The sequence below is a fragment of the Protopterus annectens genome, chromosome 2.part0 (assembly GCF_019279795.1).
Source record: "Protopterus annectens isolate FY-2018-M chromosome 2.part0, PAN1.0, whole genome shotgun sequence".
NCBI lineage: Eukaryota > Metazoa > Chordata > Ceratodontiformes > Protopteridae > Protopterus > Protopterus annectens.
Window position 1 is genome coordinate 1,566,084,060 of NC_056728.1, and position 18,227 is coordinate 1,566,102,286.

Genomic DNA, 18,227 nt, shown 5'->3' on the forward strand with positions numbered 1-18,227 from the left:
ACACAGTAAACTGGTTAACAGATTTTACACATTCGAGTTAGCCAGGCTTGATACATTGACATAGCCAGTTAAGTGACAAATGTTGTTTGAGTCTAGTGTTAAATTGACCTAAGGTGGAAAGTAAGGTAATATCAGCTGGAAGTGAGTTCTAGGCTCTTCTTACAGAGTTTGCAAAGAGAGAATCACTGGCTGTGTTAAATTTGCTAGTCTGAATTAGTAGTTTGTTAGAGGATCGAAGCGGTCTAGGATTGTTATAGGGGGTGATAATATTTGAAGTGCAGGAGTATTGTCCGGATTATAGAGGATTTTATAGGCCATAATCAGTTGGTTATACTGTATTAGGCTGGGTAGTTCAAGCCAACCAAGCTGATTTAGATTGATGCAATGATGTGTCCTAAAAGGCAGCCCAGTGGCAAACCTGGCAATGTGGTTGTAGCAAATTGAGTGTTTGTTAAGGACAGTCTTGTTCATATTCGAGTAGAGGGGATGCATACAGAAGGGTTGAAAGAAGGTGTGAGCGAGCTATGGCAATTTTAGCTGGAGGGGTTAGGAAGGCTTTTATTCTGTAAAGTGACCCTAGTTTTTTATTGATGGCTTTGATAATTTGGTTAACATGTAGGTCACATTTGAGATTATTGTCTATGATGACACCTAATAGTTTAGTAGATGGGTCAGGGGAGATTATTGTGTCATTAGTTGATGTTATGGTAAGGGTGAAAGCGGTAGACCTACGTGTTGGTGAAATAACAGCAGTTTAGTTTATTTGGAATTTAGGATCAGACGATGTTCAGAAAGCCAGTTTTCTATTGTATTAAAGGTGGTCTGGGTAGCTGACCATAACTCTACTGGAGATGTGGCTGAGCAAATCAGAGTAGAGTCATCAGCATATTGGATACAGCTGACTTTTGGGATGACAGTATAAAGGTCGTTAATGAAGATGGAGAACAGTAAGGGCCCTAGTATAGAGCCTTGTGGTACTCTGAGGGTGTTAGGTAGAAGGTTAGAGAGTTTGTTCTGCCAGAGGCCAGCCTGCTGTCGACCATGTAGGTAGGATTGAAACCATTGAAGAGCTCCAGTATCTAGACAGAATGCTTGCAGGGTGTGGATTAAAAGTTGGTGATCAACCATATTGTATGCCTTGGAAAGATCCAAAAAGAGGGCTGAGGATATATAATTAATGTTGCAAGTATGGTTTATGGTGTTAGTAAAGGCTAGGAGGCCTGAAGTAGTGCTGTGATGAGGACAGAAGCCATGTTGAGTGTCTGCCATAAGGCGATTTTGGATTAGGTGGTGCATGAATTGTCTATGAATAAAGTTTCCATAATCTTTGCAAGTGGAGAGAGTATAGCTATTGGCCTATAATTGGTGAATTCAGTAGAGCTGCCTCCTTTGTGAAGTGGGATTACATAGGATATTTTCCAGATGGTGGGAAATTTAGATTCTACCATGGTTCGTTTGATTAGTTTTGAGACGGGGTAAGCAATAGCATCAGCTGATTTTTGTAGGTACTCGGCAGGGAATTGATCAGCAGAAAGTGTAGTGGGTTTTACTTTTTCAATCAAGGTACAGAGAAGTGAAGTGGTGACTGGTTGGCAGCTGAACGCAAGTAGGTTTCTAGGGGTGCTACTTTCAGGACCAGGGGAGCTAGGAGGTAGATGGCTAGCTAGGGCTTGAAATGTCTCAGTAAAGAATTGGTCAAAACTATCAGAAACATCTTCAGGGGTTTTATCAATAGTAGCAGCAGGGATTGGGGTTGAAGTTTGTCCAGGATGTAGTATATATGACATGCCACCTGACAGGGTATGGCATTACTGGGTTCAGAGAGCTCAGTCCCCAGATTGGCTGTGTGGTGGCATCCCACACATGTGTTGTACATTCCTGGCTAAGGGTGATGGCTGACTGCATACATGTGGCAGCTGTGACATTAACACATGACTCACATAAACCACAACTGGACCATAGAGGTGATTCACAGGTTACCTTTGCACATGCTACCCTAGTAGTGTGATTGCCATGGTGAGTACCAACACATAGGGCCAATGGGGAACAACATACTGAAGGTGTGTATGTGTGGGTGTACCGCTACTGTTTCATAGCACTGGCATATATGACTGCACACGTGGGTAAATGCCAGGTAAGACATGTGCAATGTGTCACAGGCAACGTACATGCGTACAGGACAGACAGTGACATTCTGTCATGTGTAAAGTTGACATACATATCGTACACTATGCAGATGCCACTAGGAGTCTACAGAAGCACTGTAACTCTGCATTGCAGGTGTAAGCAGTGTTCCAGGGAACCCAAAGCGAACATGCATGCAAACAAAGCTACAGTAAGCAGGGCTGGAAGTAGTGCATTGTACAACAAAGAAGGGGTAACAATAACAGTAAGTAACAATGCAAATATGTAGGCACTATCAACATGTACCCAGGAATACACAGCGCAGATGCCCATGGTAGAACTGATATTATGTCATAGTTATTTGTGATTTGGATTACATTGGTACTGCACACATATCTACATGCGCAAACATCCACATTGCATAGTCATTGCGGGCAACTTGACACCATTACTGTACATGTCCACCATTGCATATCACTACTTGCATTAGCTTCCCCCCTGTGCTACCCATGTATGCAGCTATCTGTTGACAACCTTACCACCGGCATGCAATTATGTGCAGCTGTTACACTTTGGTATGTACTATGGGTGCAGATAACAATTCAGGGCATTCATACAGTTACTGCAGCAGGCATGCTGGGATATACACACGGTCATAGCAGCACACTGTACTGTTACCAACATGATACTACTAATACACTTCTATGTAGTCACCCTGTGCATCAGCAACATGTTTACCTGTTCCCGCAATGATGTTGGAGATTGCAGGAGGTGGCACAGTGTCATCATATGCACAGGGTGTGAATTAGGTACGCCTGAGTCAGCCACTGATACCACCAGTTGACATGTGTGTGTATGTGTGTTGGTGAGGGGCAGCAGTACAGGGTGGGGCAGTGTTGGTGCAGTGTGTGCGTGTATGTGGTCACCCTAGGTGTTAACATTTCACATGTGTGCATGCACGCACACAGTTCCACCTCATGGCTGCCATATACAGGGGTTTGTGGACAGCCACAGACTGCACCTGGCAGGTCATACAGATCAGTGTCTGTGGGCACGGACACGGTACCTGTGCCTGGCAGGGGTGCTACGGACCGTATCCAGTACTAAGCCAGACTGGGTACTGTCATCAGAAGTGGGAGTGTGTTGACTGGACACAGGTCCCTGTTGGGACTGTCCAGAGCCATGTGCACGTGGTCTCCTGGGGCGTTCTGATGACAGCACAGACCCAGCATTGCTGGGGCTGCTGCTGGCACTATGGGGGCATGCGCGAGCCTGTTGTCGTCCGCGCTGACTGCCAGCTGCTGCTATTGCCGGCATACGGCCACGTCAACGCCGCAAACGCCCATCATTGCCCTGGCTCATGGACATTTGGTTGTGGAACTGCTGTAATATGTCCCCACAACGTCTGTCTATGACATCAGTGAAATTACGGATAGCATCCACAATGTCACGCATACTGTCTGTCATGGCTGTGCGACATGCTCTCAGCTCCCTCAGACCCTGTCTGGTGTACCTTTCCATACGTGACTGTGCTTGCATGACAGTCCGAAACATAGCTGAGGTTGACAGACCTCTTTGGGCACGTCGGCCAGAGGCAGTACGCCCACGGATGCTCCCACGAGAACCCATGGGCAACTGTCTGTGTGGTACCATCGGAGAACCCTGCCCGTGGCTGCTGTGTGGGGACGCATGTGCCACAGGTACCACATCACCCTGGTCTATGCCCACTGTATCCTGTCCATCACCTAGGGACAATGGTGACAAAGGATGTACTGGCAGGATGACTGTGCACAATGATGGGGTTGACAGCTGTGTACTGTCAATTGGCTGACCAATGGCAGACCCTGACACACCTTCCTGTACCATTACACAAATATCATCATTACCAGTACCCGTGGCACAAGATTCAGGTTCCCTGCTGCAGGTCACCAGAGCAGCACCAGAACCTGTGGAAGGAAGACAGGAAACACAGTTTACAGTCTCCAGACATTGTTACCAGTGATGCACTTCTGCACACATGCATACATGCACACATGGACACAGGCACACATGCACACATGGACACAGGCACACATGCAGACATGCACACGTGGACACATGCACACAGGCACACATGCACACAGGCACACATGCACACATGCACACATGCAGACATGCACACGTGGACACATGCTCACGTGGACACATGCACACATGCACACATGCACACGTGGACACATGCACACATGGACACATGCACACATGTGCACATGCACACGTGGACACATGCACACATGCACACGTGCACACATGCACACGTGGACACAGGCACACATGCACACATGCACACGTGGACACAGGCACACATGCACACATGCACACATGCACACATGGACACAGGCACACCTGCACACATGCACACATGGGCACAGGCACACATGCACACATGCACACCCCGCAGTATACACACAGAGCACTACTGAGTTACACTACTGTTACTAGCATTATCAGGACTATTAAAGGTTATGTTAAACACACTCACCAGCATGGATGGCCTGCCTTGCTGTAACCCTGGAGGGACCTGCAGAAATGATGAGATTAATGTCAGTGGGCACAACTGTGCCATTGATATTGCATATGATACAGTGCAGTAGTACACCAGTTGCCTTTCACACGTCAGCTGCTGATATTGCCAGTATCACACATGCACAGTTACATACTATGATGACAGATACATACCACGGACACACCTTACACATGCATAAACTAACAGTGTACAGAACAGTCAAGTGTACATATGGCATATTACCTGCATGCTCCATGTCGTGCTGCTGTGTGGATCCAGCCTCCATCATGATGCAGGTGTACTGCTGTTGCTCTTCTGGGGCTGGAGCCACAACACTTAGGAGTAGCCCCTCCAGTCTGGTGAGGGGGGATGTGTGGCCACCCCATCTCCTGTGGCAACCTGTTGCCTGTGGATATCTGATGCACACTGATGGACACTTCAGATTAAATCACTGCAGTGATGTCGTACCTGCTCATATGTCCTATTATGCGTGCCAATATCATTTACCCTACGGACAAGGTCTTGCCACAGTGCAGCCCTCTCCTGCTGATTCTGACTGGTGCGGGAAAACAGGATGTCATACTCCCGCACCAGGCTCTGGTGGATCTCCTCATCTTCCGCTGCAGAGTAGGCGGGATTACGCTGACGCGCCATCTCCCTGGAAGAGAACACAAACAGGATATCAGCAGACTATGTCAGCAATATATGGCACACATACTATACATGATACTCATGTGTAGTGATATACTACTACTCCTATATGTTGCATGTGTGTTTGTCGTGGTGGATACACAGGTACATGGCCAGATATTAGTGCTCAGCCAACACCTGTGCAACAATACCTGCCACATTCCACACAACATAGTAGCATGCCCCATCGGTCAGCACACACTGACAGGTCCAATGCACAACCTCACTCTGGGGGTTCATCCCAAGGTACTGTATGTGGGACGCCATCCACTAGTGTGATGTGGACACAAGTTACTCGGCCTGGATATACATATCCCACCACCACCACCAGCACAGTAGACTACTTTGATATGTATGTGATTAGACAGTTATTCACTTGTTGAGACTGAGATGGTATCCATGCAGCACACTGGGTCAGTGGAAGCCACAACCCACACTGCTGACCCCTTTGCAAATGCTTACCACGGACATGCCACAGATTGCATTGAACTTGCACACACATTTCTAACCCAGACCCTATGCACAAAGGTTAGGCATCCTGTCCGGTGGACCCCAGACAGAGGCAGATTGTATAACAATAACAGGAGGCTACTGCAGGACAGAGCACATTCACATTAAGGGAAGGCATCTGTGGTCAGCACTGGTACTACACTATGGTCCATCATAACAATGGCCACGACCTATTCTGGGAGGAGAATGGCCACAAACACTATGGATGACCACAAGGCCTTCTTCAGTTATGTTACACATATGGACCAAATGCCTCAGATATGCTCTGTGTTAATACACACCTACTTAACATTCACCAAACACACGAATATTGGCAACAGTCTTGCAGACAGGTTCGGTGCACGTATCCCCCCTCCTTCTCCCCCACCAGTTGAAATAGTTATCACAGCTGTATGTAACCTCCCTATCATCTCACATGTCCAGGTGAGGGCCGCCCTCAGCAGAGCAGACCACACAGCATCACTGTGACCTCATGGTATCCCTGGATGTGTGCTACCTGCACTCCAAGAGGACATACAACCACATATAACACTGATAATTTATCTTGGCCATACTACAGGATATGTACCTGGACAGTGGCATACAGCGACAGTGGTCCCACACCACTAAGGAGGCACCTCGACTGACCCTGGGAACTACCACATCATATGCATAACCGGCCTGGTCTGCTAAGCTATGGAATTATGCAGTATGGGATGCATATGCAGTGATATCGGGTACCTGCAGACACTTGTTCCCAGCCAGTGTGCCTTTGTGATGGGCTGATCCTGCCTTTTGAACCTGGCTGACCTTTCAAAGCAGTCACTACAGCCATTGCTGAGGTTAACGCACAGACAACTGCTGCCAGGATTATGGCCTAACACTGATTGACATGTAATGTATGGTCATCCCCTTTTGGTGGAACTACGTACACACAACATATCACATGGGCATACCTATAGATACAGACCTATGACACATTTGGAGGGTTCACAGTATGCACACTATTAACCTGCTACTTTGCATTACCTGTGTTTGTCACAGCTGGTTGCATTACCACTGCTTCTGATTCCTGCTGCTACTGTCACTGCTGACAGCTTAGGGTCACAGTGTGTAGGTTTTTTTTTTTTTTTGTTCTCTCTCTCTCTCTCAGTTTTCTATCTCCCTCGGTCTGCTTCCAGACAGTGCAATGAATGTATTGCATGTGTGGAGTGTTAGTACTGGATGCTTTTGTAGGTATCTGCATAGGTCCATGTGATGGCCTCTGCACCAATTGTAAACCAGCATTTGCTAATTGCATACAGCCAGTTGTGTCAGTGCTATAAAAGGGTATGTGAGATAGGCATTGTCCTTTCAGATTGTAAGGGCGGGGACCATGCTGGTATGCTGTGGACACTGTTCTGTGAGTGTAAAGGTTAGTATCTCTCTCATGATTCCGGCTGTGTTGTAGATTCACATTTCTCCATTCCTCTCTCCTGTTCCCTGTAGTAAGTGTGTATGCACAATGACACCTACAACTATATATAGATATATATTTTTATATATATATATATATGTACATATACATACATTTATATATGTACATTAACTGACATTATTACCTACAAGCTAACAACTAGCATGGCTGTTTCTGTTCACACACTACTATTATGGGAATCCAGTAGTTTTGACAGTAATTCTACATGACATGCTTTGGGTACTACACATCCTATATTCCCTTTACATTCATCCCTACTATTACATGTTATATTTATTTTAGCACAATGTTCTTGTATAAGAGTCATGGCTTAGTGGTAGGTCATACAGACTAGTGTTTCCTGGGTTCGGGACTGACAGTGGGATTTTATTTTGCTTTTGAACTGAGTACAGGACCTGTCAATCAAAGTGACTAAGGCACTTTTAAGCAGTTGTAACCGGGTTAGCGCTGGTTTGTGAGGAGCTCACGCATGCGCACTTGCTGTTAGCTCCGTGCACACACGCACACCCACTTAAACGTGCTTACTCTTGCGCACACCCACGCTAATTTCTTTGAAAGAAATGAAAATGGGGAGACAGGAAAGTGGTGAAAAAGGGGTCACAAAGAGGGTAAGACAGTAGGGAAACAAGCTTGGGATTTGCAGGAGGGATATAGGTAAGGCCCATAGCTGCCCATTTCTTCATCAGCAACAGCTGTGCATATGTATGTAATTTGGTGTGACATTTGAAACCTTCCACCCCTGAGAGAGGTGTCAGGACAACAATAATACTTGTTGTACAGCCAATTGTAATTGATAGTTTCCATGTCCAGCAGACGTGTGCGGAATGGGCAGCTATGTATGGGGCGTAATGTTTTTGTGGGTACAGAGTGCCCTTTTTTTTTTCAGGTGAGAGTGGTATGTCAGGTGAAGGAAGTCGGTACAGCTGGGGAGGTAGGTTGGGTAGGTAAACAGACAAGACAAACAAGACACATACAGGGGCAGTGTATGACATGTGTGGGTGGGGGTTACACAATTGACGGGGACGGAGGTTTGGATATGCAGAGCCCATGAGCCCACAGATGGCAACAGTGGAACTGATATCCCCACCCATAGGCAGTTGCCACTGTTCCTTCACTGCCCAGGACGGGACTGTGCTGGGGGCTGTGTAGGCTGAGTAACAGGAATGCCTGTAAGTTGTGCCACCCATGCCTCAAGCTGGCATAGGGGCTCGAGAACAGAGTCCCGAATCTCACTACGCACCACAGTCCGGACGCTATGGACGGTGAGTGGTGGTTCTCCTCTGGCCACACTTGCAGAGGGGGGGCGAGCCCCATCCCCTGCAGCGCTTCCACCCACAGGTGGCACAGGGCCACCGGAGGAGGGTCCAGACTGGGCACATGCCAGGTGCACTCGCCAGCTGAGGTGGGAGAGGTGGGTCCGCTGGAACCCGCCTTCCCTGTCGTCCTATGTTTTGCATTATGTCATGACAGTTTGGGTTAGTGACATATAATACCATTCACAATTAGTTGTAACAGCATGCATTAGTATTCCCATTAACCAAACACCCAGATATTCACACCATTGAACAGCATGCATAACATATGCATAATTTGAACAGCAATACACAGTCCAACAACATGCAGGGTTAATTGATGGCAACAGGCCATCAGGTTTGGATGTATGAACAGGGCAGATGCATCAACGGACATGCAAATATATATGACCCAACAGGACAAACATCCAGGGGTGTTAATTGTGATTGCACATACCATTTTCACTTGGAATGGGTTATATGTGGTTATAGGGTGGGGTGAAGAAAATAATATTAACACCTTCAAATACCAATACATATGCTGTACATTTCTAATAGCTACAGATATATACACACTACTGTTCTAACTACAGTTTCCTATATGATAACTATTTCAACTTGGTGATAGGACTGTTACTGCAACATCAATATACATTTTATTGTTCTTCATACACATTCATATCTAGCTTTGTTCAGCTACATCATCCTGCTACATTTGCTTTATATAGCTGTAGACAAGTGTGGATGTTTGGTATATCAGACAATCATACTATCTGCATATTGCAGACTGAGAGCAACATATCCAGATTTTGGGATACACATTCCAGATGCAGCAACACTTTGAACAGATTTCGCTGTTTGGTTTTGATTCTCACATGCATTTCATTCTGTCTTGACTGCAGTATACTTTATTCAGGGGTTATTACTACTGTATTGCTGGATTCATGACACTTTCTCACACTCTCTCACTTGTTTTCATTTTACTATTCAGGATGGTACTTACTTCTAGGCTTTATTGACATGTTTTACCTGTAGTTATTACAATCCTTTCCAGCAGTCTCACTTCTGTCGTGTTTCAGTATTTCAACAGGGATATATTTCACACATGTGATTTCATCATCTTCTGCAGCTATACTTTTCAGCCTGCTGCAGGTTGTGTACTATTTTCTTACAGGTGGGGCATTTTTATTTCAGAATTTATGTCAGACATTTTCATTTTTCTGTTTGGCTTACAGGCTGCAACACACTTTTGTAATCAAGCAATACTTGCAGACACTTTCACACTATTACTTGCACATTTTATTCCTTAGTGAATACACTGCACTCTTTTGCTGACTGTCATACTTTTATATTTCTTTACAGTTACTGATAGTGGATTACTGACCTGCCTGGTGGTGCAACCGCACCAGCCTATCGCCATAGGCTCTGCGGTTCGCAAAATGGACACCTGCAGCTGTAATATAAATGAAGTAATATTGGAATACACATCTCCATAATATCAGCTAGTTTAATTTCTTACATACATAATTAAATGTAATTTACTCAGTAGTGGGGCGTTGGGCATTTGCCGGGCCTCCTGGATCCAAAGGTTCAGTTGGTCCTGCTTGCGTCTCTTCAGGTCCGCATGGTGGTGACGGACCTGCCCACCAGTCCTTGAAATCCCTGTGGCACTGGTGAGATCATGAGCCAACCGGTCCCACGCCTCAGCCCTGTATGCTCCCCAGAGGACCTGGCCCTGCATGAGTTGGGCCTCATGATTGTGGACTAGGAGCCAGACCATGTACCTGGATTCCTCAATGCCCCACCTCTGTGCTCGAAAGCAAGTACCCTCTCCTACTCCTGTCATTCCGCCTGCAGTTCAGTTCTACAATCATTTATGCTGTGTATTCCCGCCTATGGGGCTTATATAGTCCGTTTTTCCCCGCACATATCTGTGATTGGCCATTTTGGAATTGTATCAACTTCAGTAAACCTGCATTGTCATGCTCCAGTTTGTATTCATTCCTATATATTAGCTATTATTGCATTTATAGGTGCTGCTGTCATGGCTTAGTGGTTTGGTACCTTGACTATGGTGTATAGTATCCTGGGTTCGAACCTTGCCATTACTTTTTATTTGTTATGACTGTCTAGACATGCTGAGGGGTGTGTCTGTGTAAAGGCAGTTTTGATACGGCTTGCTCAATGTTGCCCATTGGTTAGCTTGTTTGCGCGGTGCGCAGCTCCGCGCAAATGGGGTATGCTGGTTTAAGCCTCATTTGGCTATCGGCACGCATATTATGCTTAGCTCAGTTAGGGGCACATAGATTTAGCGTGTTAAATCACTGCTCAGCTACGGGCACTCATTTTGCACCAGTTAAACCACTGCTCACCTACGGGCAGATGCACTCACCCTGTTAAACTGTAGCTCAGCTATGGGCACATCTGGCATTTTTTATTGTTTTGTTACCTCACATTTCTTCAATATAAATGGGCTATTTCATTACATTTTACATAAAATGTGATTTTATGTGTACATTTTTGTCAGGGACTTGTTTCGTGCTTATTTTGCTAAAAATAAAAATTGGTGTTGTGGGAGCTCGAACCATGAATGCTTACTCTTCAGCCAACATCTCTACTGCTACGCTATTGCTTCTTGGCTTAGTTTGCATATTTAGTTCTTATATGCTTTCCCACTGACTGCTAGCTTTAGCTGCGCTACGGGCACGCCCGCGCAAACGAGCGCACTCACTGTTAAACATCATTACAATTTAAAAAAATTATGTGATGTTCATTTGTAAATTTTATGTTCGTAGTCTGTGGGGACATGTATTATGTTGTGTTTATTCACATTTCCATGGACTCTGTCGTGGGTGTTTACTTTGGGCACTTTTACTCTTCTGGGGGCGTGTCCGCTTACAGGGCTCGGCCAACGGACACGCCCCCTACTGTCTTACATGGACCGTGTTAGCCTTAGGTGTGACTCAGCATGCTCTCATGAATATGCAGAGCATACTGACATCACTCCGTTTAACTGCAGCCTCCGTGTATGAGTTATAACTCTTACACGGAGGCTTTGTGAATCCATGGATATGTTTTTGAGGAGAGGGTATTCCCCTACTAAAATCCAGAGGTCATGATGGAGGTTGTTAACAAGAGGGAAAGGGGTCATTTTAGAGCTATTCTATCTAGGGACGAAGTAACCCATGACCGTGTTGAACCAATGTGTTCAGGCACTGAACCTCCAGAGGTATCTACTTGTATAGTTAGGAGTGGTAAACTGGATGTTGGGACTGAAAGAAATTTTAGGTCAGCCTTTATACTACTTTCAGCTCTGACAGTCAGCAAATTGTTGATATTTTATTTAAAAACTGGGTCATCTTGTCTTCTTGTGAAGAGATGAGGAAATGTATTAGTAATGCCCTGGTTATTATGTATAGGAAGGCCAGATGTTTGAAAAATCTACTTGAAAATTATAAAGGTGAACCGGTAAAAGACATTATGAGAAAATGTGGGGCCTGCAGCCAGTGTGGATATATCTTGGAAGGGTCAATGGTGACCATTAATGGCCAACTTCTCAGACTTGGGGATAGGTTTACTTGTTAGTCTGAGAGGGTGGTGTATTGTGCGGTCTGTATGCAATGTCCCAGCTTCTACATAGGGAAAACGGAGATGAAACTCAGGAAAAGAATCTACAAGCATATAAGGGACATCAGGTTGAAAAATAAAACTAATGCCCTAGCTAGGCACTGCATTGATCTTGATGGTCACTCTTTTAAGTTTAACATTCTTGATATGCTAAGGAGAGAATGCAACTTGCTTGCCAGGCTTAAATGACATGTTTTCTTTAGCCTGTTTTTTAAAGTTGAGGGCTCTGGAAAGATGACTGCCTTATTTGACTCCTTGTGATCTTTTACTTGTATTTTTTTACTTGTATTTTTATTTCTTTTTGGATGTATAAAATGCATTGTATTACATGTTTAGTAACTGATACACCTGTGCTAGGTTTTAATTAATATTTATTTTTTGTGTGGGTTATTATTATATACCATCAGACGTGCCTTTATTAGGACGGCTGACTGATGGATTTTTTTTCTTCTTGCATACTGTGCAGGGATGATGTAAAAAACTTTTAAAATAATAATAATTTTTTTAGATGGGGTATAAGGCTTCTGCAGGACTAATTGGTTTAAATGACTTGCACGGTGTGTTAATTGGGGTTGGGTGTATATACTGTGTGCCTTCTGTGCTGTCTTTTATCTTGATAAAGTCGCTGAACTGACAGAGATGAAAGCGCTTGCTGTTATAGCTGAATAAAGTGTTTCTGGTGTTCAGCCGGTCTCTGTAACTTCTTAGTGACTGTATATTGGATTGTGCCTTGGATTACACCACTGTAACTTTGCCCTGCCGGCTCTTGGATTTGGGGCTTACTTTTGGTACATAATTATAATAATGTTTGAAGCAATATCTGAATCCCATAAAATGTAAAAAAAAAAAAAGGAAGATTACTATTTTTTTGCTATGTGCTACTTTTTTGCATTTACTAAAGCTGTTCAAAGTATCCGAAGTGTGCAAAGTATGGGCAAGTGTGTGCAGTATTACAGTACAGTTATTTCACATAGTACAACCATTTCAAAGACTATTTCGCAGAGTACAGTCTTTCAAAGAGTTTATTGTGCATTTGGATGTTATTACAAGTACCTAGTGTGTGTGCGTGTTCATACATAATTTCAAGGACCATATTTGCATTGTGTATAAACATAATTTTTTGGCATAGCAGAAGGATTTCACAGAACAAGTCTGCCTCTGTTTGATAATAATATTGCATAAAATTGGAGAGTATTTGAGCAAGAATACAATATTTTCATACAGGCCGCTTTTTTTGAGAAAGATGCAAGTACAAAGGCATTTATTCTGCTTAATTCAGCTGGGTCAGAAGCCATTGAAAGAGGGCGTTCATTTGTGTATTCACCTGCTGTGTATGCAGGGGAGGGAGAAAGCCACCATATTGTCGTATGGGCTGAAATGTGGAAAGGCCCTGAGTGCTTAAAACATAAATTTAAAAAAAATGTGTAACCCTCAAAGGAATATTACAGTGGATAGGCACTTATTGTACACAAGGGATCAAAAGCCTGGTGAAACATTTGCAGCATATATATAACTGACTTGAGAAATAAGGCAAAAATGTGCAGATTTGGTGATTTAAGAGATGAGTTGATAAAAGACAGGCTTGTGTGTGGTATTAAAGATGATGCAGTGAGAAAGATTTTGCTCCAGGTCAGTGATTTAACTTTGAATAAGGCCATAGAGATTTGTCAGATATACAAGCTAACAGAAAAGCACACAAACATGATTACAAATGTGAAAGGTACACACATAGCGTTTCTACTGCTAATGTTGATAGTATGCAGCACATGGTTAAAACATACAGGCCCAAGTGTTTGCCAGCTTCAATGAAACCCAGAGCCTTTTTAGCAAGTTCCAGAGCATGCTCTGTAAAGCAGACATGCTCAGTGAAGCACAAGAGTAAATAAACTAAATCAAAGAATGTGTCCCACCTAGCCTCATAGTCAACTGCCATACTTGTGGTGGTGATCATGAATCTAAAAGAGAAAAGTGCTTAGCTTTTAGTCAGCAGTGCCACAAATGTAAAAAGTGGAATCATTTCAAAGGGTTCTGTAAATCAAAAGAGGCTCATTCTTTTATTAAAAAAGAACATTCAATGAGGCAAGTTGATAAATTAGAAAGCTGTGACCCTACTTTTTTTAGTTGATGGTGTGTCTGTGCTTGGTGAAACAGTCAATGCAATCAATTTGTGAGTAAAGAATGATGTATTTTGTACTGGTCTGATTAATAGAAGACCCATAGATCTCAAAGTTGATACTGGTTCAAAGTGCAATGTTATGTCAGCAGAAACGTTTGCTGGGGTAAAAGTTGGTGAGAGGCTTGATTTGGTGAAGTGTGCATATCTTGTTACTTATGGTGGTAAAGAAGTTCAAACAGTAGTGCTTTCATGTTACTCTGCTGGAAACAGCTATGAATTGCAATTTTACATAGTCAAGCAACATGTATAGTCACTAGTAGGCCTCAGAGACAGTTTGAAAATGGGACTACTTTCATTTAATAAGAAAGTCCACCATGTAAGCTTGAAGGATAACAGCTCCAATTTTGGCCAGACTATTTTTTCTGACTATGCTGATCTTTACAAAGAAAAACTAGGTGAACTTCTAGTTGTGTAGTCCATTAAGCTAGACCCTGAAGTAAGCCCTGTCATCACAATAGGATCTAAAATTCCAGTAGCTATGCAGAATAGAGTCAAAGCTGAGCTAGACAGAATGGTGCAGCAAGGAGTAATTTGTGCAGTACAAGAACAAGCTGAATGGGTATCCTCCATGGTGGTAGCTCATAAGAAAAGCTCAGATGATATTAGAATATGTATTGACCCAAGAGATTTGAACAAAGCACTAAAACAACCTCATCATCCAATGCACACAGTCGAAAAAGTTGTTGCTCTTACACCAAATGCCACTGTTTTTTCTGTCTTAGATGCAAAAAGTTCATTTTGGCAAATTCACCTTGATAAGTATGCTTACAAATGAGAGCAGCTCTAGAAGGTACAGTGATAAAGCTTATGTTGATGGTATGCAGCAAATTATTAAAAGAAACAGGCCCAAGCATATGGCAGCAACTGTAGTCCCTGCGGCACTTACTGGTAAACCCCAGCAAATTTCAGAGTTCACACAGTCTCAGTGAAGCATAAGAGTGAGTCAGCAAACTTAAAGCATGGGCCTCAACATAGTTTCACTGCCAACTGTCAGAATTGTGGTGGAAGCCATGAATCTAAAAGGGAGAAATGTTTAGCTTTTGGTGAGCAATGCCACAAATGAAATAAATGAAATAATTTCAAAAGGTTTTGTAAATCAAAAGGCCCACATTCATTTATTAAAAGGGAACATTTTAAGAAACAAGTTGAGCAGTTAGAGAGCTGCAACCCTACTCTACTCTTTATGTTGATGGTGTGTCAGTGCCTCATGAAACAGTCAATGCAGTAGATTTAAGGGTAAAGAATGAAGTATTTTGTACAGTTCAAATAAATGGCAAAGCCATAGAGCTCAAAGCTTCGGGTGCAATGCTATGTCAGCAGAAACATTTGCCAGAGTGTGCAGTGGTGAAAGGCTTGATTTGGCAAGGTGTGTGAAACTTGCTGCTTATGGAGATGAAGAAATTCATACCGAAGGCTCAGTAGTGCTTTGATGTTACTCAGCTGGCAGAAGCTACAACTTGTTATTTTATGTGGTCAAGAGGCATGTCCAGTCATTATTAGGGCTCAGAGACAGTTAGAAAATGGGACTGCTTTCATTTAATAAGGAAGTCCACCATGTTAACTTAAAAGACCACTACTCTAATTTTACCTAGCACATTTTTTCCACCTATGGTGATCTTTTCGAAGACAAACTAGGCAAACTTCCAGTTGTTTACTCCATGAAATTAGACCCAGAGGTCATTCCAGTTATCAGGCCGGCATGTAAAGTTCCAATAGCTATGCAGGACAGAGTCAAAGCCAAGTTAGATAAGTCGGTGCGACAGGGTGCAATTTGTCCAGTTAAAACTTCATCTGAATGGATATCTTCTATGGTGGTAGCTCATAAGAAAAGCTCAGATGATATCAGAATATTTATTGATCCACGAGATTTGAACAAAGCATTAAAAAAAACTCATCATCCAATGCGGACAATCAAATAATTCACAGCCTTGGTACCAAATGCCACTATTTTTTCTGTTTAAGATGCAAAGAGTTCATTGTGGCAAATTTAGCTTTGACAAGAAATCATCATTGCTCACTACATTCAGTACACCATTTGGCAGGTACAGATTTTTGAGAATGCCATTTTGGATAAATTCTGCAAGTGAAATCTTTCAGAGTGAAATGGAGCAATTTTTTTCTGAGTATCCTTACGCTATTATAGTAAGCAACATACTAGTAGGAGATCATGGTGAAGCAGAGCATGACAGAAACCTCAGAAAAGTTCTAGAAAGTGCACACCAAGTGAATCTTAAGCTCAATCCACACAAATGCAAATTCAGGCTACAAGAAGTTACTTATGTTGGTCATTTATTTACCAGTACAGGCTTACAACCAGACTCTTCAAAGCAAAGATCCATTCTCGAGATGCCAGCTCCAGAAAATATTCAAGCCCTGCAACATTTTCTTGGCATGGTCAACTACCTAACAAGTTAATTCCAGACTTGAACCAACTTTTAGCAGCACTTAGAGAGCTGACACATAAAGATGTATCCTGGTCTTGGTTAGAGCAACATCAAAGAGCATTTGAAGTCCTGAAACAAAGAATTCTAGTCAACTAACTTTCAGATATTATGATGCTCACGGACTGGTTACAGTTTCCTGTGATGCTTCGAAATTTGATCTTGGTGCAGTCATTCAACAAGAGAATCACCCTGTTGCCTATGCATCGAGAACTCTTACCCAACTGAGATGCAGTATGCCCAGATCAAGAAAGAGCTTTTAGCAATTGTGTTTGCATGTACAAAGTTCCATGATTTTGTTTATGGTAGACCTATCCGGATCAAAACAGACCACCAACCCCTAGTCACTATCTTGAGAAAGCCTACGCATTCAGCTCCAGCCTGACTATAAAGCATGATGCTGAGATTGCAAAAGTATATTTTCAATATTGTGTACAAGAAAGCTAAACTTCTTTATCTTGTTGATACATTATCCAGATCGCCCAGAAACATAACAGAACAGCATGATAATGAGAACCTTGATTTTGAAGTAATGTAAGTGAGAATTTTTTTTTCCACACATCTTGATGAGTTGATAGATCACACAGCCACAGATCCAGTTTTACAAAGGCTTAACCACTTTATCAGTCAAGGATGGCCTTCAAAGCAATCTAGTTTACCTCAAGAAGTGCAACCTTATTTTCCATACAGAGATGAAATTTTGTCTGACAAAGGTATCATTATGAAAGGTCTGAAAGTAATTGTGTCAAAGTCTTTAAAACTAGAGTACATTACAATCTTGCATCATGGTCACCCAGGAGTCAATTCTACCATAAAAAGGGTGAGAGGACTAGTATTTTGGCCTACTATGTCACAAGACATTGAGAGAGCACTTTTATTCTGTTCAGTGTGTAATAGTACAAAGCCACATCAACAGAAGGAACCACTTCAGCTAAACCAGATTCCTGAACTACCTTGGTTGACAGTAGCCACGGACATTTTCGAGTGGAATGGTCAACATTATTTGGTGTTAGTAGACTCTTACTCCAAATGGTTTGAGATTGACCTACTTCATCACCTAGCATCCAGTATTGTCATTACTAAGATGAAATGTCATTTTACAGTCCATGGTAGTCCACACAAAGTTATTTCTGACAATGACACACAGTTTACAAGACAACAGTTCAAAAGATTTGCTGAAGAATGGGACTTTACTCATGTCATGAGTAGTCCTGAGTACCCACAGTCAAATGGTTTGGCAGAACATGCAGTTCAAAGTGCAAAACAGTTACTAAAGAAATCAAAAGAAGATAATAGTCATGTTTTCTTGAATCTCTTGAATCTCAGAAATGTTCCTCGTTTTTAACATCTTGGTTCACCTGCTCAG